Source organism: Rattus norvegicus, chromosome 11 (assembly GCF_021556685.1).
Source record: "Rattus norvegicus strain SHRSP/BbbUtx chromosome 11, alternate assembly SHRSP_T2T, whole genome shotgun sequence".
In the NCBI taxonomy this organism is placed as follows: Eukaryota; Metazoa; Chordata; class Mammalia; order Rodentia; family Muridae; genus Rattus; species Rattus norvegicus.
This window is the reverse complement of record NC_141544.1, coordinates 44,212,086-44,237,774: the sequence shown is the minus strand read 5'-3', so window position 1 is coordinate 44,237,774 and position 25,689 is coordinate 44,212,086. Positions and strand designations below refer to the sequence as shown.

The window sequence follows — 25,689 nt, the reverse complement described above, 5'->3', positions numbered from 1 at the left end:
AGGACCCCTAGCTCTTTGCAAAACTCTGTACCTAGTTTGGCTTATTTCTTAAAGATTTTACTTTATTACTGAGTGTCTGTGTGTATGTGCACATACACATAGGTACTCTCAGAGGCCAGGACAGTGTTGGGTTTCCTGGAACTACAGCTGTAGGTAGTTGTGAGCTAGCGCGTTGGTGCTGGGAACTGGACCTAGGTCCCCTCAAGAGCAGCCAGTGCCCCTAACTGTGGAGACCTCTAATTTATTCAGCCTCCTAATTTATTTTTTTAATTTATTTTATCACTGCGCCATTGTGTCCTTTTCTTTAGAGAAGGCATGAGGTATTCGTGTTCCATCACTATGGTGAAATGCCGGTGACAGGCAGCAGTCTTTTTTTTTTTTTTTTTTCCTATTCTTTTTTTCGGAGCTGGGGATCGAACCCAGGGCCTTGCACTTGCTAGGCAAGCGCTCTACCACTGAGCCAAATCCCCAACCCCAACAGGCAGCAGTCTTGATGAGAACAGGTTTATTTAGACTCAGGGCTCTGGAGCCTCCATGGCCTTGGAGCTCTGGCTAGCACGTCATGGCAAATGAATGTGGGGGAGCAAAGGCCAGTCCAGAGCAAGAGGGAGAGGAGACTGGGATCCCACTATCTCCTTCCAGGGCCTCAGTGACCTTAGGACTTGTCAGAGGGCACACCTTCCTACCATCTGTAACAGCTCCATCCTGAGGACCAAGCTCTTACCATGGCAACTAGCCAACCTTCATATTAGCCACAGTAATGGGAAGGCTTCATTCCAAGTGGACTGTGGGCCTGTGTTTGTTTGTGCTGTTATGTGCTTGGCTTCCTACGGGCCATGCCAAGCCTGCAGAGGCTTTAAAACCCTGTTTTTACCCACTTTCCACATGCCAAGCAGAGCGGCTTCCTAGTGCACGTGCTCAAACTTCCCCAGGCTCCCACGGAACTCAGAACAACACAGATTCCCACCAAGACCCTCAGGGCTGCTGCTCTTGCACAAGCTTCCTGCTTTGCATTCTTTATGACAGTCATGCCACAACATCCCTGCCTTTAGTCTCTGGGAACAAATTCCGTGCTTCCCATCTCTTTCCTGGCTCCTCCTCCCCCTCCTGGAATCAGCTTCACTGTCCCCCAGCAGTTATCTCTTGTGCAGACGCAGGCCAGCCACCTTCAAGGATTGCCCTAATTTGTGTGTGTGTGTGGGGGGGTGGGAGAAAGGGAGGGAGGGAAGGAGGGAGGGAGAGAGGGAAGGAAGGAGAGGGGGGAGAGAGAGAGAAAAAGAGAGGAGAAAGGATACCGGGAAGATATTCTGTAAGGTTCGTGAAGCCTGTTTTAACTCTTACTATTTTTGTCTTAACACTTTCAACGCCTCCATTTGGTGTCTCAATAGCCTCTGGGCCTCTGCAGAGGGTTACAGCTACCTGTTTCTGTCCTGCCTTACAGACTTCCTCCTGTAGCTTTAGGTAGGTCATCTCACAAGCTCTCACAAAGGGACCCCAAGTCTCACTTCCTATCCATCTGAATACAGGGGATGAAAGTCAGTATACTGGTGGGGAAAAGCCGGTACACCATTGAATCATTGCAAGATGCAAAACCATGTAGGCAATAAAATGTGTCTGGGTGAGCCTTAGCCTACAAAGTGCTGACCATGAAGGCGTCACCCTGAAGCTGTGAGGGTACAGATGAGCAGTCCTCCTGGGCTTGTTGTTAACTAGAGAACCTCAGGCCAGGGAGAGGTTCTATCAACAAACCAAGAAATCAACTGCCAGAAAACCCAAAAAGCCGATAGGCAAGGTTGACTTCTGGCTGCTACACATACCAGTACACACACACACACACACACACACACACACACACACACACACACACAGAGACAAACACACACACATACACACACACCACACACACAGAGACACACCACACACATACACACACACCAAACACACACAGAGCACACCACACACATATACAGACATACCACATACACACATAGACACAGACACAACACACACACACCACACACACACACCACACACACACACACACACCCCACACACACCCCACACAGACACACACACCACACCCCCCCACACCCACACACACCACACAGACACACACACCACACACACAGGCATAGACACACAGACACACCACACACACAGACACACAGACACATCAGACACACACACATCATACACACATAGACACACAGACACACCAGACACACACACACAGACACACAGACACACCAGACACACACACACACCACACACAGAGACACACAGACACACCAGACACACACACACACCAGACACACACACACACCAGACACACACACACACCAGACACACACACACAGACACACACACACACAGACACACATATAGACACACACATACCACACACACATAGATACACAGACACACAAGACACACATAGACACACACACACATAGATACACAGACATACCACACACCACACACACACACACACACAGACACAGCACACACACAGACACACCACACAAACACCACATAGACACACACACACACCACACACACATAGACACACAGACACACCAGAAGCACACACAAACACACACCACACACACACACACACATAGACACACAGACACACCAGACACACATAGACACACACACACCCCACACACTCATAGACACACAGACACATAGACACACAGACACACCACACACACACACATACACACCACATACACACATATACACACAGACACACCAGACACACACACACCACACAGACACACACACACACACACACACATAGACACACAGACACACCACACACATAGACACACCAGACACACACACAGACACACCACACACACACAGACACACCACACACACACACACATACCACACACACCACACACACACACACCACACACACCACACACACACAGAGACACACCACATACACAGATACACCACACACAGACACAGACACACCACACACACACAGACACACAGACATACCACACAGACACACACACCACACACACACACACACACATATATACACAGAGACACAGACACACCACACACACACAGACACAGAGACATACCACACACATAGACACACCACACACACACACATACACACACACACACACACACACACACACACACACACACACACACACACACCATACACATCATACAAAAAAGAACCAGTCTGTAAAAATGCTTTGTCACGCAGATGTTTTTTTCGAAGTTCATCGTATGTTGTAAATACAGGAAGCAGGAAGGAAACGTGTTGACCGTGACTAACCTATCGACCCATTGAACACCCTAACCTTGCAGTCAGTGGCTCACCTCTTGACCACCAGGCTCGCTGGGAGCTGTGGTTGCTGACACCATCCAGGAGCATGGACAGAGAATTAGACAACACACCGATAGCTTAGGAAGAGTCAAAAACAAGATCTGCGGTACAGTCTCTCAGGGTTGTTTTCTTGCAGTGCCAGACTGCCTCCAATCAAACCACTGTGACACAGGGGCTGTCTGTCCATGCCTTTTAAAAGGTTAGCAGCACAGAACAGAAGAGCTTCTATGCATTGAGCCATGCCCTGAACCCCATTCATCTGTGATATCACCACCTGCTGTGTTCTCAGAATACGACTTATCTGGATGTATAATCTTTGAAGGGGTTAAATGAGTCATATTTGCTCTAATATGACTTTTAAATAAAACTGCTTATTTTGATGGTACATGCATGTATGTTTCGCCTGTATATGTGTACCATGACCGTGCGTGGTGTCCCCTGAGGCTGAAAGAGGGCGTTGGGTCCCCTAGAACCAGAGCTACAGAATATTTAGCCCCTCTGTAGGTGCTGGGAATTGGTCCAAGACTTGTAACCATGAAGCCAGGTAGGGACACAGAAGAAGGACCATGTGAAGTCATAGGAAGACTCCAGCCACTAGCCAATGAAATGAACCTGCACATTCATTAGTTCTAGTTTCAGTCCCGGATTGTGAACAAAAGTGTTTTTGTTGTGCGAGCCATCCAGCCTGGGGCTCTTTGCTAAAGTAAGGCAGCCCTAGGAAAATCGTCCGGTGGTGGTCATCTGGGGGGGGGGGGGGGCGTAGCACCTTTTCTATTAGAGAACAGTGCTCTCTGCTTGTCATTTATGGTACTGACTCAAAACTAATGAAATTCATCCAAGAACTGTGGGGAATGGGGCATAGATGTACGTCACAGAATTATTTATGAGACATGCATAAACTATATAAATTTTCATGGAATTATTTTTATGTTTCCTTATCTTTTTTTTGAGTCTTTGTAGCCTGGAGCTTCTACGTAGTCCAAGTTGGCCTCAACTTCAAATCCTTGGGCCACTCACCTTCAGTCAGGTGTTAAAGTACGATTGCTCCTCTTCCTCTGGGTTCTGCATTGACCCATTGAACAAATCACAGACAGAACCTACTTGAAAAGAAATACATCTGGGCTGGGGAGACGGGCAGTGTGGAGCGCTTGCCATGGGAGTGTGAGGATCTGAGTTCAGAGCCCCAGTACCCTGGGAAAACTTGGCTGGCAGCACACATCTGTGACCCCAGAGCTGGGAGGCAGGACAGGCAGGTCCCTGGAGCTCACTGACTGGGCAGTCTAAACAAAGGACTGAGTTCTAGATCCACCAAGAGGCCCTGTGTCCAGGTATGAAGAGGAGTGGATGGGGGGAAGTCACCTGACATTGAGGGAAGTCACCTGACATTGACCCCTGACCTCCACGAGAGCGTACCCACAGCCTCCTGCAAACAAAACGCTCTCCGAATACCTTCTTGTAAAACTACAGACTTTAACCTTGTCTGCTGCTCCAAGGGATAGTCTGTAAGTGCTGGGTTTTCCAAACAGAAAACGCTGTCTGACTGTGTCTTATCATCACCAACACGTATCCTTCCCTGGGCCCCTGAAGGTCAGGGCCCATCAAGGCCACAGACAAAACTAGGAGCCGAACTCTAGCGTGCTCCACTCGGAAGGCTAAACCTCCCCCCAACTTCAACCTCGTGCAACCAAGCCATTTATTTTCCAAAGCCTTCTGGCGAAAACTGAAAACGTAGCCTCTTGGGTTGACGAGCCCCTCCAGCCCTTCTTTTTTTAGTAAATAGTGATGAAAGGGAACCTTTCACAGATGGATTCTAGATGTGCAAGTCATTCAACTGTCCCCAACGACCTTCACAGAAGGCCTGCTTCTGTCTCTCGGTCTGCGTTAGATGTGGCACAATTTTGTAGAGAAAGCAAAGAATACCCCTTTCCTGGTCGCACAAGAGGAATCTGACTGAAGCAATGAGTCTGTCTAACCTCCGCCTCCGGGGCTGTCTGTACAGGAGTCAGTCTGTCCATCATCAGCCTCCAGGACTCTGTCTAGGCTGTTGATCTGAACGTCTCATTAACACATGAATTTGAAAAGGCCATCATGCTACATGCAGGGACATGACAGTGGACTGGAGTTCACAGTCCCTTCTCAACTACACTTTTCCTTGCACGCCTACTATGTGCTACATCTGAAGAGAGTGATGACCCTGGCTGTGCAAGGTCTTAACGGGTCTTAAAGGATGCAGGAGCTTTTAAATCCTTTGGATCCAGTTAAACACCTCATCTGCTTTCAAGGAAATGTGTAGTTGAGTGAGTCTATGGTCTCAACTGCGGGAGCCGCTTCTGAGAACACCCCACCAAGAATGGGAGCAGACAGTTTCAGAGAGCAGTGCGTGGCAGGCTTTGCTCTTGACACCAGAATCACTCAGTGTGCAGTCGCAACTTCCTGACTCTTACTTCATGCACAACAATGACGACATTTGTTGTTGTGCTGTCCTAGCCTCCTACAGGTTAGATACTGCAAGAGGGAGGCACGGCTAGTTGAAGGTAGGGAAGGAAGAGAGGAAGAGAGGAAAGAGGAAGAGAAACAGCCAGTGATGTAGAGACACACGGTGGCTTCACCACAGGTCCTGTGAACTGAACACCATCATTACTGGGCTTGAGAAAGGACGTGTGCTCCTGTAGATGGTTCTGCTTTCTGCTCTGCACCTGTGATGGTTGCTGTGGGGTGGCCAGGGTGTCTCTCCTTTCTTCCCTCTTCTCATTCCGTCTCTGTCTCTGCGATACCACAGAGCTGACACACCAGTTCTGACGTACAGAACTGGCTAGCAACGGCCGAGAGTTTCTCCCTGAGATCTGGGTTAGTTGCCGTTCAGCCATTGTCCAGCCTTGAGCAAACAACGTTTTCCTCTGAGTATAAAAATGCTTGCAATCGAGACACTTATCACTTCATGTGATATACCGTCACCGTATTTGTCGTAATTGACACCAGCTTCGTCATTTCAAGTCAGGGTCCCATGTAGCCTGGGATGGCCTGCAGGTTTCTGTGTAGCCAAAATGGCCTTGAACTTTTGATCCTCCTGCCTCTGCCTACTGAGTGCTGGGATTGCCGCCACTCCTGGTTTATGAGGAGCTGGGGATTAGTTGCAAGGCTTCACACTTGCCAGGCAAACACTTAACCCACTGAGCTATGTTCCCAGCCTTATGCAATGTGTTATTATTTTTGTCCTTTGCCATCTGCCTTGTGGTTCACATGTAATATCTTAACTTCTCCTTCCCCAAAGAGTCAAGTCATCCTGGTATCTTGTTCAATCTGGTCTTTTCCTGTCTCTACAAAGCTCTCCAGTGCTTCCTCATTGTGAGCAGTCTCTTTGAGAGGGGTTTGTCCCAGAGTAACCTAGCTATCGTCTCTGATGTGTCTATACTCCAAACTTATGAAGTCCCTGTGTTATGTGTGAAGAATGAATTCTTCTATTGCTTCTATTGCTGTAATAAAACCATGAAGAACAGTAACCTGGGGAGGGAGGGTTTATTTTAGCTTTCAGTTCTACATTACAGCCCATCCCTAAGGAAAATCAGGACAGGATCTCAAACAAGGCAGGAGCTGATGCAGAGACCATGGTGGGTGGACATCGGTAGCTCTCCATGCCCTACACCCATGCACATTCGTACAGAGATAACCGGACCTGGCGGGTTAAAAAACAAACAAACTAAAATCAGAAGTGGGAATAGTTGGGGGAAACAGAAGAAATGGGAGTGGAGACCATATTACATTACATATCTGTATATAAATATTTGTTTACATAAAGTGTATGTATATATATGTATTATATTAAACATAGGCTTTATGTAAACATACGGTGTGTGTATGTGTGTGTGCGTGTGTATGCTGGCTAATTTTATATCAACTTGAGAATAATTTTATAGGAAGAGACCTCAATGTCCCCACCAGAGTGACCTGGAGGCAAACCTGTGGTGCTTCCTCTTGGTTGGTGATAGATGTGAGAGATCTGGGGGGCAGTGCCACTCAGACTGGTCGTCTTAGGACATATAAGAAGGCAGGCTGAGCAAGCTACGAGGAGCAAGCCAGTAAGCAGCACCCCTCCATGGGTTCTGCATCAGCTCCTGCCTCCAGTTTCCTGCCTGCCCTGTGTGAGTCTCTACCTTGGCTTCTCTCAGTAGACTGTGGTTCAGGATGGTTCAGCCAGATAAAAGGTCACAGTGTAAACCTTTCCTCTTCAAGTGCCCTGGGTCGGTCACAGTGTTTCATCGATGCGACAGAAACTGTATCCATGACTCCCTCTGTGCTGGAAGTTTGGCTGGCTTGATCTTTCAGACAACTGTAGCTGTACACGTCCATGAGTTTGACAGCAATGTCATGCGTTGTGCATTGCTGTTTGTATTTTCTGCTCCCTCAAGAGGGGTGTCCCAACGAGGAGTAGGTCACATACTCAGGTGAGGACAGGTGAAATCTTTATTGGTCAGATAAGGCTAGAGCCTGTGATTGGGCAGTGGAAGGAAAAGGCAGAGCCAAAAGCTTAAGAGGGGAGAGAGGAAGAAGAGAAGAGAAGACAGACAACCGAGGGAGAAGACGGAGTGGAACCATTGGCCTGGCGGAGCTGCAAATAGCCATGGATTTCATGAATGGACAGTAGAGTGGAGACGTGGTGTTTGTCCAATCTGAGTGTGCAGCTTGTAATTATATTATTGAGTTGCATGTTTCTTGCACGGGCATTCTGTGGTTGGAGATTTACCATTATAAATCTGGCTGGTATAAAAGTCTCTAGTGGTTTGGGGGCTGAGAGGAGCTGAGTGAGGTAGCAGGCTTCTGCAGCCCAGCCACAGAGGATGGCCTGCCTGCTCCAGGTATTTCAGGCTAAACTGGTTTGGCTAGCTTAGCAAGCTAGCCTGGGGACTAGAGCAAGACAGCCGTGGGGGGTGGGCGAGACCACTGTTCCAGTGAATAGCCAGATTTAGTATGTTTTTTTTATTGTTTTTTTTAAACTACACACTGCAGTTATGTCTAGATGACAGCATTTTACAGTTCTCCCCAACCTCAAACTCTTGCAGTCTTTCTATCTTCTCTTTTGAGATGTTTCCTGAACCTTGGTGTGTGAGGGGGTGGTGGATCTAAGTATCTCATTTAAGGCTAAATACCCAGTTTATCATTCTCAGCATTTGACCAGTTATGCATCTCTCCATTGACTGCTGCAAAAACAAGCTTCCCTGACCAAGGTTGAGAGCATTAGTGTGTGTGGATGCAATCACAGATACTCAGAAGGCGACTTGACAATATGAACATTTAGTAAAATATCAATGAATGGGTTCCTCCCTGTGGCCTCTCTAGCCATGGACCTTCTGGCCAGGGTTACAGTTCTAGATGTGGAATTTTATTCTGTGAAACAGTACTCAGAGAGTAGTTGGTCTCCTCATTACAGGCATGTGGTTAGCGCACCGGTGAGCACTTAATGCTTGGCACGTTGTTATGCCGGGCCCAGCACCACGTTCTCTTTATAAGTGTGTGCATGCATGTGTGTGTGCGTGTGTGTGCACACGTGTTATTTCACATTTATGTGCCAGAATTATGTAGAATGGAATAGAGGAAACAAAGAACAGAAGCCCCCATTTCTTTCCCAGATTACCCAAGTATGTGTGATCATAAATGTGAAACAGACTTCCTAAGCCCTCCAGCATGGACAAGAGATGCCACCTTCTTTCCTCACTGGTGGGCAGGAAACGATGCCATTTTTATATTGGGCATTCCTCCATGGATTTTGTGAGCTCCCTTTCCTACCAAGCAAGCCTGAGTTTGGAGCAACATAGAAGGGGGAGTTATGGGGTTGGGGATTTAGCTCAGTGGTAGAGTGCTTGCCTAGCAAGCGCAAGGCCCTGGGTTCGGTCCTCAGCTCCGAAAAAAAGAAAAAAAATAAAAGGAGGAGTTATACATGTTCTCTGAGCAGGAGGAGTCATTCCTCAGACTCAGTGCCACCTAGCACCACACAGCATTGGCCAGTGACTCATGGGGCTGGCAAAGAAAAGGCTGCTTTCCATGTGTGGCTCTTACTTCAGATGGTCCCCGGAGCACTCCACCCAGCGCTGCCTCCCAAATGCTGATGGCAACACTGTGCTGAGAGCAGCCCTCACCTTTTCCCGATGCTACCGTCTGTCTGCGGAGGGAAGCATCCATGGGTGGCCTGCACAAGCTTGGCTGAGCTCTGCTGAGTCTGGGCCAGTGTGCCAGGTCCCTATTACTGAAAAGTGTGGAAATTCATTCCCAAGGAACGTTGTAATATTTCAATAAAACAATTTTGGACTGGTCCTGTTGCCATAATATTAACAACACTACCACAAGTATCTTGGTGAGGAAATGTTTACTTGGCTTATAAGATACACCCCATAATAAGGGGGTTCCAAAGGCAGGAGTTCAAAGTAAGGATGAAGCTGGAGTCATGAACTGAAGCGTAAGCCATGGCAGTTTGTTCCCCATGACTTGTTCAGTTGTCTTTCTCATACAACCCAGGACCACCTACCCAGGGCTGGTTAGTTATCACTCACTTGACATTCCCAGATCAATTATCGATTAAGATTTTTAAAATGTCCCCATAGACTTGCCTATGGGCCTATATGATGTAAACAATTCCTCAGTTGAGGTTCCCTCTTCCCAAACCTTATCTTGTGTAGACAGAAGCTACTAGTGTATTAGTCGGGTTCTCCACAGGCAGATGCTATGACCACCATAGCCAGAAGGTGGCGCTGTTTCTCAAGGGAAAAGGCGGAAGCCAGAAAAATCTGCTGTGAGGATGTGGGCAGTGTTAGTGTCTGCAACAGGTGCTGGGGCTGTCAGGGTGAGACCGAGAGACCCAGAGGTTAAAAAGCAAAGCACAAAACAAAACACGGCTGCACAAAGTCACACGACAGGTTCTCAACAAAGAGGCATAAGTTTTCTGCACACATAAATTCTCCCTGCAACGAGGGTTTATTCTGTTCCTTTTTTTTTTTTTTCCTTTTTCTTTTTTTTCGGAGCTGGGGACCGAACCCAGGGCCTTGCGTTTGCTTGGCAAGCGCTCTACCACTGAGCTAAATCCCCAACCCGTTTATTCTGTTCCTAAATGTGCTCGTTTTCTCTCTCTCTCTCTCTCTCTCTCTCTCTCTCTCTCTCTCTCTCTGTCACACACACACACACACACACACACACACACACACGCACACGCACACGCACACACACCATATACCAACCAAACAACTTGGAAACAGAGTGGATCATGTGATACACTGGTGATATTTCAAAATGATTAAGTTGTTGAACTCCCCGCCTGTATTCGAAGCCTATTAGTCTCAATTACAAGTCACATTCAAGCCACAATGTGCTAGAAGTAGAATTTTAATATATGTGTGATTTAATGGATAACCCTCATATCTCTGCACATTTAAATGAAGAAAAATAATCACTACAGATGGCATGGAACATTGTGCTGTTGTCCTTAAAATGTAGGTAAAGTCAAGAGAGTTAAAAATTCTGTGTAGATACTCACACATAAGGTAGCATATGGGCTTTAGAAGGAGCCCACGGGTATCAGGCCTGGTGACAGAAATGGCCCTACGGCCCGAAGACAGCCATCTTGGACCTCTGCTCTTCACGTAGTGAAGCCCACTGTAGGACTGCATGGACACGAGCAGAATCTGGACTCCTCATCGTTTATGGGGATTTTACTCTCATGTACTTGTTAGGTTTGGTCAACCTGACACAAGTTAGAGTCGTCTGGGAAGAGACGATGCCTCCACACATGCCCTGTGGACATGTCGGTCGGGTGTTTTTCTTAATTAGTGACTGATGTGGGAGGGCCCAGCTCACTGTGGGTGCTGTGGCCATGGCTGGCAGTCTTGGATTCGATAGGAAAGCAGGCTAAGAAAGCCAGGGGAAGCAAACCAGTAAGCAGCACCCTTCACGGCCTCTGCATCAGCTCCTGCTCCAGGTTCCTGCCTGGAGTTCTGGCCCTAGCTTCCCTCAGTGATAGGCTGTGGTGGTGGTGTGTAAGCTAAATTATATTCTCTTCTCTCCGAGCTGCTTTTGGTCATGGTGTTTTCTCACATCTGCAGAAAGCAAACTGGAGTTTCCAGAGTAAGTGGATTTTATTCATTTCAGGAGGTGGTGTGCACCGGATTAGGAACGACTCTCTCTCGGTGGAGGGGGTCAGAATGCAGTGAGTGGGGTGTGGAGGCTGTCTTGGAGAAGCCCAGGTCACCAAAGGATGGGCCTTGCACCTGTGCTGTCCTGAGAGCCTTTCTGAAGATGCTGGCAGCACCACAGTCTCTCAGCCCCGTGTTTATCCCACAGAGGTGGTTTGCTGTTGGTCTCATATTGTTTTCCTTCAGCGCTAAGGGAGATTTGTCAGAATTGACGCTTTCTGAAATACGTTGTGTGAGTATGCCCAATGCAGCATGTATTTATACTAAGAGAGTCGCTGTTTCTCTGGAATTAAACTTAGAGAAGTGTGCTGTGTTTTATCTAGTGAACTCCTGTGTGACCAGGACTCCTGCACTAGGCCACTCTGAATAATTTCAGAGGGAGAAACTATTTCTTCCCCTTCTTGGTGGCTGCGGGAGGTAGTACTCAGAGCCAGTGGCTGCCTGTGACCTCCGTACCTTTCTCCACGGGAGATGTCTACATTCTGCTCCTGTGCGCCCACCTTCTATACTTGACAACCATCTCCTAAATAACCCTAGAAAGCCCTTTATAGTTTACAAACACAGCTGAGAAGACCTCCAGGTGTGCAAAGTGCTGTGAGGATCCCGTGTGTCGCACCCTGGGAAACGGTGTGCCTAGTGTGTCTTTTCTAGTTGTAGCTCCCAGGCTTAGCAGAATGTTCTAGAACACAAAGTCTTTGTGTTTTCTGACTGGAGAAATGATGGCTTTAACGTACAGGATGTCCGCTAAAGTCATCGTGTAGGTAAGTCCGCCATCTTCCCTTCTGCTCTCAAACGCCTGCAATGACGTATTACAATCACCAGTGATACCCTAAGCAAGAGGTGACCACAAACAAGATACCCCAATGGGAGGTTGTCGCAGTTGGCTTTAAGGGATCCAGTGTCCTCTTTGATGTCTGGGGACCTCCCTGTGTGGCTCTGGTGGCAGCAGAGACGCCCAGCCTGCTGTCACAGCTGTAGTTCTTGCAGCAAAAGGATGGCCCATGTTTTAGGGTAAGAAAATAACTTCTGCAGAAAAAAAAAATTACAAGTCAGCACTGTGTTCACAGCTTGAGCCAGTTCTTCTCAGGCCTGGGGTGTGGCTCACTCCTGTAATCCCAACCCTGGAGAGGCCATGTAGGAGGGTCACCTGACTTCCATGCTAACCTAGGCTATGCAGAGAGCCCCAGGGTAGCCCGAGCTACTGAGTGAGATCTTGCCGAAAACATAAAACTAAACAAACAACAAGTCAACAACAACAACAACAACAAAAACCCTACCATACCCCTAAACAAACAATCACACACACACACACACGCACACACGCACACGCACGCACACACACGCACACACACACACATGCACACACACACACGCACACACACACACATGCACACACACACACGCACACACACACATGCACACACACACACACGCACGCACACACACGCACACACACACGCACACACACACACACACGCACACACACACACGCACACACACACACACACACCAATTTAAGTTTTGAAACTGTTTATTTTTCATTAATTTTTTTTAAAAAAAACTCTCTTTATTGAAGAACAATTGGCAAAAATGCCATACACTTCAGGTTATGAAATGTGGAAATATTCTGGTTCACATGCACACTGTGAATCTACCCAATAAACAAACATATCATCTCACCAGCCACCAGTTTTTCTTCTATGTGAACCTTTATTTGGCAGGGGCGTGGTGTTCCTAAGACACACTTCTCAGCAAACCTCAGGGTAGGACACACTGCTGTTAACCAGAGTCACTGCGCTGTTCTCACGTCTGAAGACCAAACATTCCCAAATACATCAATCCTAACACATCCCAGCCACAGACAACTTTATTCCCAGGCAATCAGCCACACACTTTATCTTTGTTTCTTAGGACTTGCCTTCTGTAAAACGCAAGGCAGCCTTCCGAAGACACGGTAAGTTGCTCTGTCAATTAAATGGTGGCTCAGAGTCTTTGGGCTGCTTTTCTGCTCTGTTCTGCTCCAATATTTACTCAATTAGTGGGGTCAAAACTTTAGGGACTATTTTGAAATTTCAGGTAATGAAGCAAATTACAGTGTAATTTGCTTGCATTCCTTAACCCTACATATAAACTCGTTCGCTAGTTATGATTTATATTTCTATTACAGATGGGCTGCCTTAGAAACCTCAGACAACAATAAAGTAAATTCTCAACAATGATACTGTTGACAAATCATATTAGTAATTCCTCCTTTCGAAGTACAGGCTAGCAAGAAACCAAAGCAGCTGTATTTGAATTCCCCTCTGCCCCCAGGAGGCGTTAAAAAGAACTTGAAAGAACTGGGCCGGAAAGTGAATTCTTGAAGCATTAAATACGTAGGTGAATGTTAGTGGGGACATTATGTTTTGTTTGTTTATTGAGTTTCCACTTTAAGATACAAGGGGAATTGTGTGTATAATTTACAGGAGAGGGAGAGAAGCCTGCCGTTTATTTTTTAGCAGCTGAATTAAAAAGAAAAAAAAAAAACAAAAAACAAAAAAAACCCAACAATCCTGATTTTAATTCTTGTTAGCAAACCTAGCTGTGTACTCCGCTTGCAGATTTTTGGCACGGAGATTAGCCAGAGCATATAAAAGTGAGAGGCAGTAATACACATAGCTGGGGGGGGGGGGGTTGGGGATTTAGCTCAGTGGTAGAGCACTTGCCTAGCAAGCGCAAGGCCCTGGGTTAGGTCCCCAGCTCCGGAAAAAAAAGAAAAAAACCAAACCAAACAAAACCAAACAAAACAAAACAAAAAAACCCCCACGTAGCTGGCACTATCTTACTGCTTTTTTTCTCCTTATACATCTTTAAAAACATACTACTTTTTTTGGGGGGGGGATGGCTTAGTTTTTAAAATTATCACGAAGGAGGAGGAACCAGAGCGGAGAGGAAGGGAACAGCTTTCGAAAGGACCTGACCGCGACACCAATGCCCCTCACAAAGAATTTCGGGGCGCCAGAGAGACAGAATTGAAATTGTCTTAAGCAGTTTTTAATCATGCCAGGGAATCAACCCGGGACTCCCAGGAAGCTTCATCAGCAGAAATGCACATTTGTGTGTGTGTGTGACTTAAAAACGCCCTTCCTAGAGACTTGAGTCCGAGTGGGGATCAGCATCTCTCTTTCAGCTGTGACTGATCTCACGCACGTTCGGAATTTTTATCTCTGAGATGCGTGGACTTTGCAGCCCAAGTCAGCACACTTCCCTCGCTGATTTGTGTCCGAATGAAAGCTGTTAAGCTTGAAACCTCAGAAGGCAGAACGGAGCTGACAGCTGAAATCGGTCCACATCCAAGGCTGAGGCTGCCCATGAGACCGCTGAGGTCCCAGACCAGCTTGAAAAACCAATGTCCACAAAAGGAGGCGAGAAACCAACATCCCCTCCCCCCCCCCATCGCTTTAGCGCCATCTCTGAAAACCATGGGAACGCAAGACGCCAGGTAACGAATACGAATACGTTCGGGCTTCATTTTCAGAGTTTCCAGGGTGGAGACTCGAGCCCAGCCTGAAAACAATAAGAACAAAAATAGCTGTGTACTGCGGCAGGGCGGGTAACCATATTGTACTCAACGGGAGGTTATTAATTTCGCAGTTTTCACAGATAAGTTTAAACATAGGAACATGTCACAAATAAGCCCCAATCTCAGGGAGGCTACCCCAGCTGGGATTTCACAGTCTGCAGTTTTTAAATTCAGCCGAGTCCCCAAGGGCCAATCAATATTGGTGACAATTATTCTTAGCACAGGGCCCAAATGCAGTGGGTGTGTTTTCGTCCCTGGTATCAAGGTGGGATTGTGTGATAGAGAAATAAGCGAATTCCCCAGGGGCTGGCGGTGGCTCCCGACAGCTGCCGTGAGTCCGCTGTGGGTCTCTTTGGCCTGTTTCTCCAGAATAGGCCCATAATGACCCCATTATTTTAACCCTTAAACACGAGCAATGTTTGATAGCTAGCTAGAAAAAGCCTAGTGTCAAACAAAGAGAGCATGGGGAAAATACGTAAACAAGCCAGACCAGACCATCTCGAGGCATTGCATATACACAGGGTTTATTTACTCGCTCTGGTTTCCAAGTCACAGCCTCTCAGGGCCCAGTCCTGGGGACACAGGTATGTCCTCACGAGGCAGAGTCCCTCTACATTCTAGGGGAGGGAACATAAATATTTTTTCTCCAGTTATTTATTTTCTTCTTTTGGTTTATGCAAACGGTTCCATTTTTTCCCTTTTGAAAAGTTTTGCTTAAACATTTGTTTATTTTTGAGGGAGTTGACAGGGGATAAGGAATAGAAAATCAGAGGTGAATTGGAGCTCAAAACAACAGGTCAAGATCGTTTACTTGTGGAGCTCAGGTTTAAGTGAGTTGGCCCTAACTTTGAGGCCACACCGACAAGCTGGAGCTAGCCCTGGGAAGATGTCAGTTTGCACTTCCTGGACCTCAATGGAGAGTGTCTTTTTGTCTTTCTCTGGAACCTAATTCTGGCTTCCCAGAATCTACTTTCACATCCCGCTAATTAGTTGTTTAAAATATCGGATTGCCAGAGAGCCAAAGTCATCTAGTGCTGTTTTACAGCATTGAATAACAAAACGGACCCGGTCAGTACTGCGTGCTTGGTTTCTGTACTGCGTGCTTGGTTTCTGTACTGCGTGCTCTGTTTTTGTCTGTGTTTTCACGCTGCCAGTTTTCTGAAACAAATGCCACAGAAAGGGAAGGTTCTAGAAAGTCTCCGATAAAAACACTAGGCCCTTGGATTTGTTAGCCAACCATTCAGCAGCCATCTTGGAATTAGGATTTGTGTGTGTGTGTGTGTGTGTGTGTGTGTGTGTGAGAGAGAGAGAGAGAGAGAGAGAGAGAGAGAGAGAGAGAGAGAGAGAGAGGTGAGGGAGAGTCTACTTTGATAGGAAAGCTAGACTGTCCTGAGGGAAAACAGTAGAAGATTTTTCAGGTTATAAAAACCAGTTTACTTCTTTGCAAGTTTCAGGTTCCCGTGGATCCTGCCCAAGAACAGTGAACAGAACCGACTTGAGATGGTATATGGTATTTAACTGTGTCTTGATTTCCACCTAGCTTGGAGCCAGTGTTGGGGCACACATCCCTAGCCTCAGCTCTCCAGGAGGCTGAGGCAGGGGGAATCAAGAGTTTGAAGTCAGTCCGAGATACACAATGAGTCCAAGACCAGACTGCCTGAGCTACAAAGCAACATCCTCTCTTCAGAATGGGGGATGGGGGATGGATAGGGGGAGGGGGCTCTTCAGATAACTGTGGCAGCTGTGTAAACCTCTCACTCTGAGTTCAATCCCTGGATCTGAAATAAAAACCCAGAAGCACACCTGTAACCCCAGCTGTCTGACCCCGAGGGATGAGGCAGAAAGAGAACTGGGCTTGAAGGCCAGCTAGCCTGGGGTCTGAAGCCCAGAGCAAGGGAGACGCTGCCTTTAAAAAGGAGACATGGACTCCCGCAGTTGTTTTCTGACCTCTACATTGGAGCTGTGGCATGCAGGTGTCCACAAACACGCACTCACAATAAACGGATAAATGAATAAGTAAATAAGTAAATAAATAAATAAGTTGAAACAGGGAGTGGCTTAGTTGGTAAAGTATTTGCTTTGCAAGCTCAGGGAACTGGAGCTCAGTCCCCGGAACAGGAACACACTCTAAGAAGCAGAAGCTGCGGAGGCAGAGGCGGGAGGGGCCTTGGGGATCTGTGCCCACCTGGGCTGGCTTATTTGCTAATGTCCAAGCCAGGGAGAGACCTTACTTTACAAAGCAAGGAGGCAGGCTCCTGGGGACAATCAGGGTCATCCTCTAACCTCCACATTCATGCATATGTGCATGAACAACCAACCACACATGCCCACAAGACACACCCAAGCACAAGTGTGCACACACAAGCACGCATGCACACCCACAAGGGAGAAGGAGGCCTGCATGTTGGGTTGTTCAGTTATGGTTCTGCACTGCCTTGCACTCACAATATTTTACACTTCTTTGACACTGTGAATTGAAGTTGCCTGGTATTGGTGGTTGAGTGTCAGTCAGCATTTACCAGCTTACAAACACTTTCCTCTGCCTTAAAGGTGAGTGAAGACAGGTAGGCTCCTGATAGCCATGGTGACTTGTGGTTAATATCATTACGCTTCTGGTTTGGATTATGGCTGCTAATTAGTTTCTGTCCTTAACTTTTTTCCAATTAAAGCACCAAGTGCTTGGTGCTAAACACCTGGGCAGATTACCTAATTAGATGAGAGAAACATACACAGTCATCCACAGGTAATTGTTTTAACTTGTGCGCCTTGCCTCTGGCAAAGCGCGAGAGGAAATTGTAGAGTTTCTGCCTTAGTGGTTCTAGCTCCTGGGTGAGGAAGCTGATGCCAGCCTTCTATCTGGGGCCCAGCCCTTTCCATATGTTAATGTGTGCAGAAGGTAATGACTGTCTTTTCTCCCCTCTGGAGAGAAGAGAAAACATACAGGCCATTTGGCCCTGCTCTGCCTTCCAAAGCTCCTCCCAGAGGCCAGTAGAACTCAGTGCTTTCTGGATGGACGATGTTCTGGAGCATTCTTGAAGGCCTGCTATTCGTCCTGCTTCCCAGTAACACTGGAGGTGGGGTGGGGAAACCTCAAGGCTCTGAGGGCCTCTCTTCTCTACAACTCAGAATTGCAAACCCGATCCCTATACTTTATATTCTTTGAAAGGAAAGGAAAATGATCATAGTCATTGGGGTTCCTTTAGACACCTGAGTGATACCATGGATCAGCACAGCCATAGGGAAAGCACAAGATAGCCATTGCTGGTAACCCATAAGCTGCCTGAGATGGCTTAGAATCTGCCAGGGGATCAGGAACAAAGCACGTTGCAGTCAGTCGGGGTCATCTCAGCCTCATCTGGTCTCTGAAGACTAACCCAGAGGCTTCCTGGCCACTTCTAAGCATATAACAGCCTTGGCTCATACTCTTCCTTCAACTGCATCCTCCATCTTCTTCCCTTAAGAGGCCTGTCCCCCTCAGCCCCATCACTAAAATGAAGGGAAGCCCTGTGACTCCATAGTGAGCCTTCGAGAGCCTCACTGCCCACCGTACTCCCTCAGCTCTGAGACTATGACAAAACTCTTCATCTGGTGTCAAATACTGACAATGAGCAAATGCCCTTCTACTTAGCTTCCAGCTCAGCTAGAAGAAGGGAGGACAGCCTGTCAGGAACCATACATATGTGTGCAGAAGCCATGGAGTGATACCAGCTGTGAAAGAGAGCCCCGGTCACAAACACAGCATCCCCAGTGAGTGGTACCCACTGTAGAGAGAAGTTGAAGCTCAGACTGGTCAACAGCTGGGCCATTCTTAATCTCCCATGTGGCCCGTATACCTGTTGTATTCCTTCTCTTTATGGTTATCACAGTGACTTTGAGACAGACAAATACCAGAGGCACAGGAAGGCTAGCATGGTTGACATAGAAGTCTAGATCTGAGGGCCCAGCACACATGGAGAACACATGAGCAACATCCAAGCATGTGGTCAAAGGAGGGACACAAAGCTGACTGGAGACAGCTCAGTGTTGGGAGTGGTGGTGCCCTGCTTTGGATTCAGTTCAGGGTTCTTCAGGGATGTAGACCTGGGTCAGTCAATGGGAAACAGACCTTAGGACATTTGGTGAAGCTCTGAAATGGATCTCTCAGACAGATATGGCTCAACAAATTATCCTAAGTTGAACAATATATTTTAGCAACACTTAGCTTTGAACCTGAACACGACACACACATATATAATAAAATAATATATAACATATATAGTGTTTGAGACAAGGTCTTGTTATGTAGCCTTGACTGGCTTGGAACTTGAGGGTCTCAAACATGGAGATCTGCCTGCCTCTCTGCCCTGGGGTAGAGGGTAAAGTGGAAGCCAGTACACCTGTCAAGATGCCCATTCTTCATCAACACCACTGAGCTACTCAATTACAGCCATTTTGTCAAAGAGAAACCATGTTTCTATCCTGCTCTAACTTGAGTTTTTGTGTCCCTTCTGAGGTTTTCATTGAAATGTCATCTCAGTGTAACAGTACTGGAAACTCTGGCTACATAAATAACACAAGTGGAGAGCTTCTTGGAGAGGGTTGGGCACCCAAGCTGAACACTTGAAGCAGGGACTTTGTCCCCTTCAACCTCTGCCTTTTGTCATTTGAGGACATGTTATTCCTTCCTCCTTAGGAAACAGCATGTGGTATGTTGATCTTGGAAGCAGAGAGACCAAGCCCTAGTGGGTGGACGCCTTGATCACAGACTGCTCAGCCTCCAGAACTATGGAGAATAAACGTATGTTGTTTATACTCTGTTCAGCCTCAGGCCATTTGCTATAGCAGAACAATATCCTCCACAGTGTTTCTTTCCCTGACAACATCCGATTTACAGATTCCCCACATTCTACACTGGAAGGGGAGGCTACAGGGGTTGGGGGGAGGACGATAGTGGTGACTCCAGACTGTTTCCTTGGCAATGCCAAAAATAACTGTATATATTAATGTAAATGAACAGTCTGTACACTGTAAACAAAAGATGTAGGTGGCTGATGCCAGTGTGTTTGTTTTATAGGGACCTCTTTAATATTTTTATCTTACCTCACACAAGGGGATAATGTTCCTTCCCTACCCAGAAGCCACAGAAGACCACACACAAAGCCCAGGAGCCTCCTTTCCGGGTATTAGACCAGAAGTCACCTCAGAGATTCTGAAAGCACTGTAGGCTATCGCTGCTGCTCTTGGTTGAACTTGCAGGTAAGACTCTACTGCTAAAGTCACCACGCACCTCGGTCACAGGACTCAGATCAAGCTGTACTGACTTGGGTGTCTCCTCTCTGATGACTGGCTTTCATAGTGTTATAAGGTGTTCTGAAAACTTCTGGGGAAGGAAGGTTACCAACGGTCCTGCCCAGCTGTAAATCCTGCTGATTACAACAATGCCAGGGAGCAAATGCTACAATAGTGGCACCAGTATCTTCTATGTAACCAACAGAATGTCAGTGTGTAACAGTGTGAGACCTGCCAATATGAGGTAACTCATTACTGGTATTGCAATTTCTGGTACTACCTCAAGACCCATGGCTGGAGAGATCACATATCCTGAAGGAGAACGCACAATTATCATTTTACTAAATTGATACAACACCCAACTGCCTCCTTTACCCTTTTCCTTACACATAGATAAGCCTAGCTCTTATCCTGTATCCATGAATTAAACAGACTAATGTAGAGGGCCACGACTGTTCAAACCCACAGACTACCTGACTGTCAAGTGTCTATCCCCAAAGGGGACATCTAGAACACAACCTCTATACCTGAGGCTCAGGACCACACTGGAAAGATTGCAGGAGCCAGAGACTCAGGAGGAGTGCTGCTATACATTTCTGGCAATGACGGGGGCACGGCAATCATGCTCTCCATGCTCTCCCAACAGCTGTGGTTATCTGCACAAGACCTGAATAAAACCATGCCAGTCAACAACGCCAACATGGGTCAGGGAAGGCCTCACAAGACCTCAGATGAACTGAGGAGTCTCCCTGGCAGCTAGGTTGGGCCTTGAAGGTGTTTGGGTGAGGTTACCATGGCATAGGAAAGAATTTAGTGAGCTTTATTGCTGGTTCTTTGGATAATAAAACCTTGGGGCTCCCCAACAATCCGATCTTTGTTATTCTTGAACTGCTTAGATGGCCCACATTTTATTTTAAGGATGAAATGACCTAGGATAGGAGTTGCTCACCCAATAGACCAGCTCTGGGATCAAAGGATCAGGGTTTTGTGGCAGCTTGCCCTATGAAGTCCTGAGGATGCTTGAGAGCTCAGTCACATGGCCAATGATTCAATTCATCACATCACTGGAAGGAAACTGTGGGCCCCAGGACTTAGGGAGTTTCTGGTCTGTGGTCATATTGATGTGCCTGAAGGTGACATACCTGGAGTTTGTGGTAAAAGGGCACCAAAGTTCTGCCTTTTGCACATGTGACATCATGATGTTTGACACTTGCTACTGCTCATGGGAACCTTGAATATACAGTCAGCCAGTAAGAGGGGCAGGCGTTTGGTATCTGCAGTGAGAACTGTCTGGTGGGAGACCGAGCCTTTCACGTGGTCTGGGCTCACTCTCTCTCTCTCACACACACACACACACACACACACACACACACACACACACACACACACACATACAAGCACACACAAACACACACAAAACAAAAAACATCCCCCCAAACCCCAAAAACCCCATCCAAGTCACATGCCTCTAAATTCCTAAGAACTCAGAACTTTGGGAAACTGAGGCAGGAAAAAAGTCTTTCTCTCTGTGCTAACGACAGGGAATATCCTTGACTAAAGTCTACTTTCATTGTTGACTTATGACTTCCATGCACTGTGTCAGAGCTCACATCAACTTCTTTCTCATAAAGATGTGGGACGGGAGAGATTCTTGAAAGGCTGAAATTTAGCTTGTGCATTTTCCAACCTTTCATTCATGCACCTACTTATTAATTTATTCACACCGTGGCTGCCACAGTCTGGTGCCAACCCTCTGGGGGATAGAAACATTTCTGCCTCACTGTTTGTTACCCACCATGGATTGGAGGTGAGAGAGGCATGTCTGAATGCAATACGCATGAACGATCCTATATTGAAACAAAACAAAATAGGTTACTGATATTTATAGGTAGCAAGCTGGGAAATATCACAGGGTAGAACAGTACAGGGTTAAGGGAGCGCTGGTGGAGGAGGTTAGTTTTAAGCCGAGCTCGAGCTGAGCTCGTTGAGAAGGTAACATCTGAAGTTCATAGACGGGGATGAGGAGGTGTGGGTGGTGAGGGGAGTAGTGAGAACCTGAGAACCTGAGTGTATAACCAGGTCTAGAAGCCCAGCCATCCAGTTACTCAAGAGGCCATATGCTATGATGTGAATTTAAGGCCAGTCTGTGCAACTTTGTGAGACCCCTTCTCAAAATGGGTGTGTGTGTGTGTGTGTGTGTGTGTGTGTGTGAGAGAGAGAGAGAGAGAGAGAGAGAGAGAGAGAGAGAGAGAGAGAATATAGCTTAGTTTAGTGCACTTGCCTAGTATACAAGTCCTGTATCACAAGAAGAGGATGGCAGGGAGCGGGGTGTGTGTGTGTGGAGGGTGTTAATGTAAAGTTCATGCCTATTTGAAGGGCATGAGGAAGTACCTGGAGTAGAAGCAGCTAAAGAGGAAACACTAGGTCCGAGGCAGTCCACTAGAGGGTGTAGGATGTAGGGTATGGTGAGGGCCAATCCTACAGGGCCATGGAGCACAGTTAAAACTTGGCCTTTCCTGGTGAGCACAGGGGGAAGGGCTTCTGGACAGCTGGGACAGAGGGCAGCAGGCATGGTCTGACTTAGGCTTTGAGAGGACTGATTTGCTGCTGGCTTAAAAGAACTTCATGGGGAGGCTTGAGACCTAGCAAGGCCACTGTGAGGACACAGCAGTGGCCCCAATGGAGGGGTCAGTGGAACGTGAGAAGTAGTCATATTTCTGTCTATTTAAAATGTAGGCCAGCTCCGAAAAAAAGAAAAAAAAATGTAGGATCATCTCAGAGAGCAGTTCCGGTTGAGAGAGGGTGGAGCCAGTGATGCCTCCACAGTGCTGGCTGACCCTGGCTGACCTGGGCAAGATTTCAGCTATGGTTACAATGTCAGAACCTGGTTACAATGTCAGAACCTGTCTGCGCATTCACAAGTGAGCTGGTTGCTTTTCCTTTATTCAAAAGCAGCCCGTCAGAACCTCCCACTGTGAGTCCTGGCTTTAATTTCCTAAACATTTTTATTTTGCATATATGGGGTTTTGCCTGCACGTGTGTCTGTACTAAGGGTGTGCAGTGTCCACAGAGTCCAGAAGGTGTCAGATTCCTTGGAACTGGAGTTGTGGGTGTTCGTGATCGACCATGCAGGGGCTGGGAATCAAACCATGTCGTCTGGAAGAGCAGCCAATACCCTTAACCTCGGAGGCATCTCTCTGACTCCCCTTGGCTTTAATCTTCCAGGTGGCCAAGCTGCATCTGTGGAGAGCCCTGAGACCAGTCCCATGGGCAACAGCAGCTGATGCAAACTCAGGGTGGAGCAGCAGCATTGCACGCACGGGTTGTAGGAAGTGATTTTCGGAGTTAACTCAGGATACATAGTTACTTTGTGTGTGGGAGGATGAGGACAGTAAAGATGTGTCCTCAGCAATTGTGGGTATTTATTTTGTTATTCTTGACGTCACAGTGTTGTGATGAGGGCTCTGGGATGGGTTCATCTTGGAACCACAAGTTCTTGCTCTGTGAACCTCTGGCCCCACAAGACCACTGTACTGTTCTCTGCTTTGTGGCATCATGTGGTTTATTTTTCTAGGAATGTCTGAATTGTTCCAGGTATCTCAAATAGCCACATTTTTGCAGGCAGCTGTATATTACACATTTTTAACACATGGGTTGTACTATATGGCCCTGGCTTGCCTAGACCTTGCTAGGTAGACCAAGGAGTTTTTGAATTCATAGGTACTGCCTGCTTCTGCCTCCCGAGGGCTGGCATTAAAGGCTTTTGTCACCCTGCCCAGTCAATGTCCTTTTTAAAAGGTGGAATGATGGTGAGATCTATCTATCTACCTATCTATCTATCTATCTATCTATCTATCTATCTATCTATCATCTATAGATATATGCGTATATATCTTTATCTATATATATCTATATCTATCTGTATCTGTTTCTATATCTATCTATATCTATCTATCTATCTATCTATCTATCTATCTATATCTGACAATTAATAGAAGGGAGTAATGGAGAGGTTTAGGTCTTAGGTCCATCGCTGGAGTTGAGCCCTCTCTTCCCTTACACATCTGTCTCAGTGATAAAACACATGCAAGTGCTGTTTTCTCCTGAGTCCAGCTGATCCCCTTCAAAATTGCTCTCAGTTCATCGCACTGAGTTTACAAGGTCACCTGGAAATACAGCCTCAGCATTTATGGTTTTGCTTGCTCAAATCCCAGGTTGGGGACAATGGTTACAATGCGGTGTGCTCCCTCTGGTCACCTACCGATGATCTCTTTGATGGGACAATCTGCTCTCTGATTGGCACTAGGGAACCCAGTAAAATGTCCAAATACTCTGACTCAAGTTACATTCAGAAGAATATAGCTTCCTGGAATATCATTTAGATAGTAAATACTTAGGAACTTGGATGTCTTTGAATGTGGAAACACGAGTTAAAACCCAAGGGCTCTAAATCATTTTTACATCTGGATTTCCAACCTGTATGTGGATGACACAGAACAGGAAGCTTTAGAATCGGTCAAAGTTCAGGATTCTACAAATGCAAACATCAGAGATGTTCTTTCTCATCGTGCATTGGATGTGCACATGGCATGCATGTATGCACATGTGTTTGCATGTGTGTGGGCAAGTGCCATGATGTGTTTGTATGGGCAGGCCTGAGGAGTATTTTGAAGCAAATGGTTTATATTTTTTCAATATTTTTTCAACCATACAACTTAGAAAATGAGAGAAAGGTGCATAAAATATAGCAGCAATAGGGGCTAGAAAAGATGTGTGTGCGGGTAAGAGTGGGGACTGCCCTTGTAGAGGGTGAGAGTGTGCACTGCCCTTGTAGAGGGTGAGAGTGAGGACTGCCTTGTAGAGGGTGAGAGTGGGGACTGCCCTGTAGAGGGTCTCTTTCCAGGACTCATATCAGATGCTTATACTTGCCTGTAACTCCAGTTACAGGACACCCAGCCCCCAAGGACATCTGCACCTAAACACACATAGGCAAACACAGACACATTAAAAAAATAAAAAAAAATTAAAAAAATACCATTACCAAATCATCATTGTTCTTAAAGACAGACACACACACAACACAAACATATACAGACACCCATACACATTGTGCTTTAAAGACACATATATTTGCATACACAAATACACATAGTTATACTCACACACACATACACTCACACATGCATACTCTCACACTCATATGCCCACATACTCCATACACACTCGCACACACCTGAACACTTACATGCAAGCATACTCACACACCTACTTTCTCATACACACACATGTGCACAGATCATGTATATATACTCACACACACTCTCACA

The 25,689-nt window shown here is 46.7% G+C and overlaps 2 long non-coding RNA genes across 5 annotated transcripts in view; both read left to right on the top strand.

Annotated features, from left to right (window-relative positions):
* Positions 1–11,764, top strand: part of LOC148002525 (uncharacterized) — a 70,922-nt gene extending 59,158 nt beyond the window's left edge. Inside the window, exon 3 of the long non-coding RNA XR_015633304.1 lies at positions 11,489–11,764. This is a non-coding gene — a long non-coding RNA (uncharacterized LOC148002525). The remainder of the gene's footprint in view (positions 1–11,488) is intronic.
* LOC120095616 (uncharacterized) overlaps positions 1–25,689 on the top strand; it is a 177,461-nt gene that overhangs the window by 100,265 nt on the left and 51,507 nt on the right. For 3 of the 4 annotated variants that reach the window (XR_015633295.1, XR_015633302.1, XR_015633301.1), the window contains exons 4-5: positions 19,767–19,871; positions 20,184–20,329. This is a non-coding gene — a long non-coding RNA (uncharacterized LOC120095616). The remainder of the gene's footprint in view (positions 1–19,766; positions 19,872–20,183; positions 20,330–25,689) is intronic. The other variant, XR_015633294.1, reaches the window with a different exon arrangement.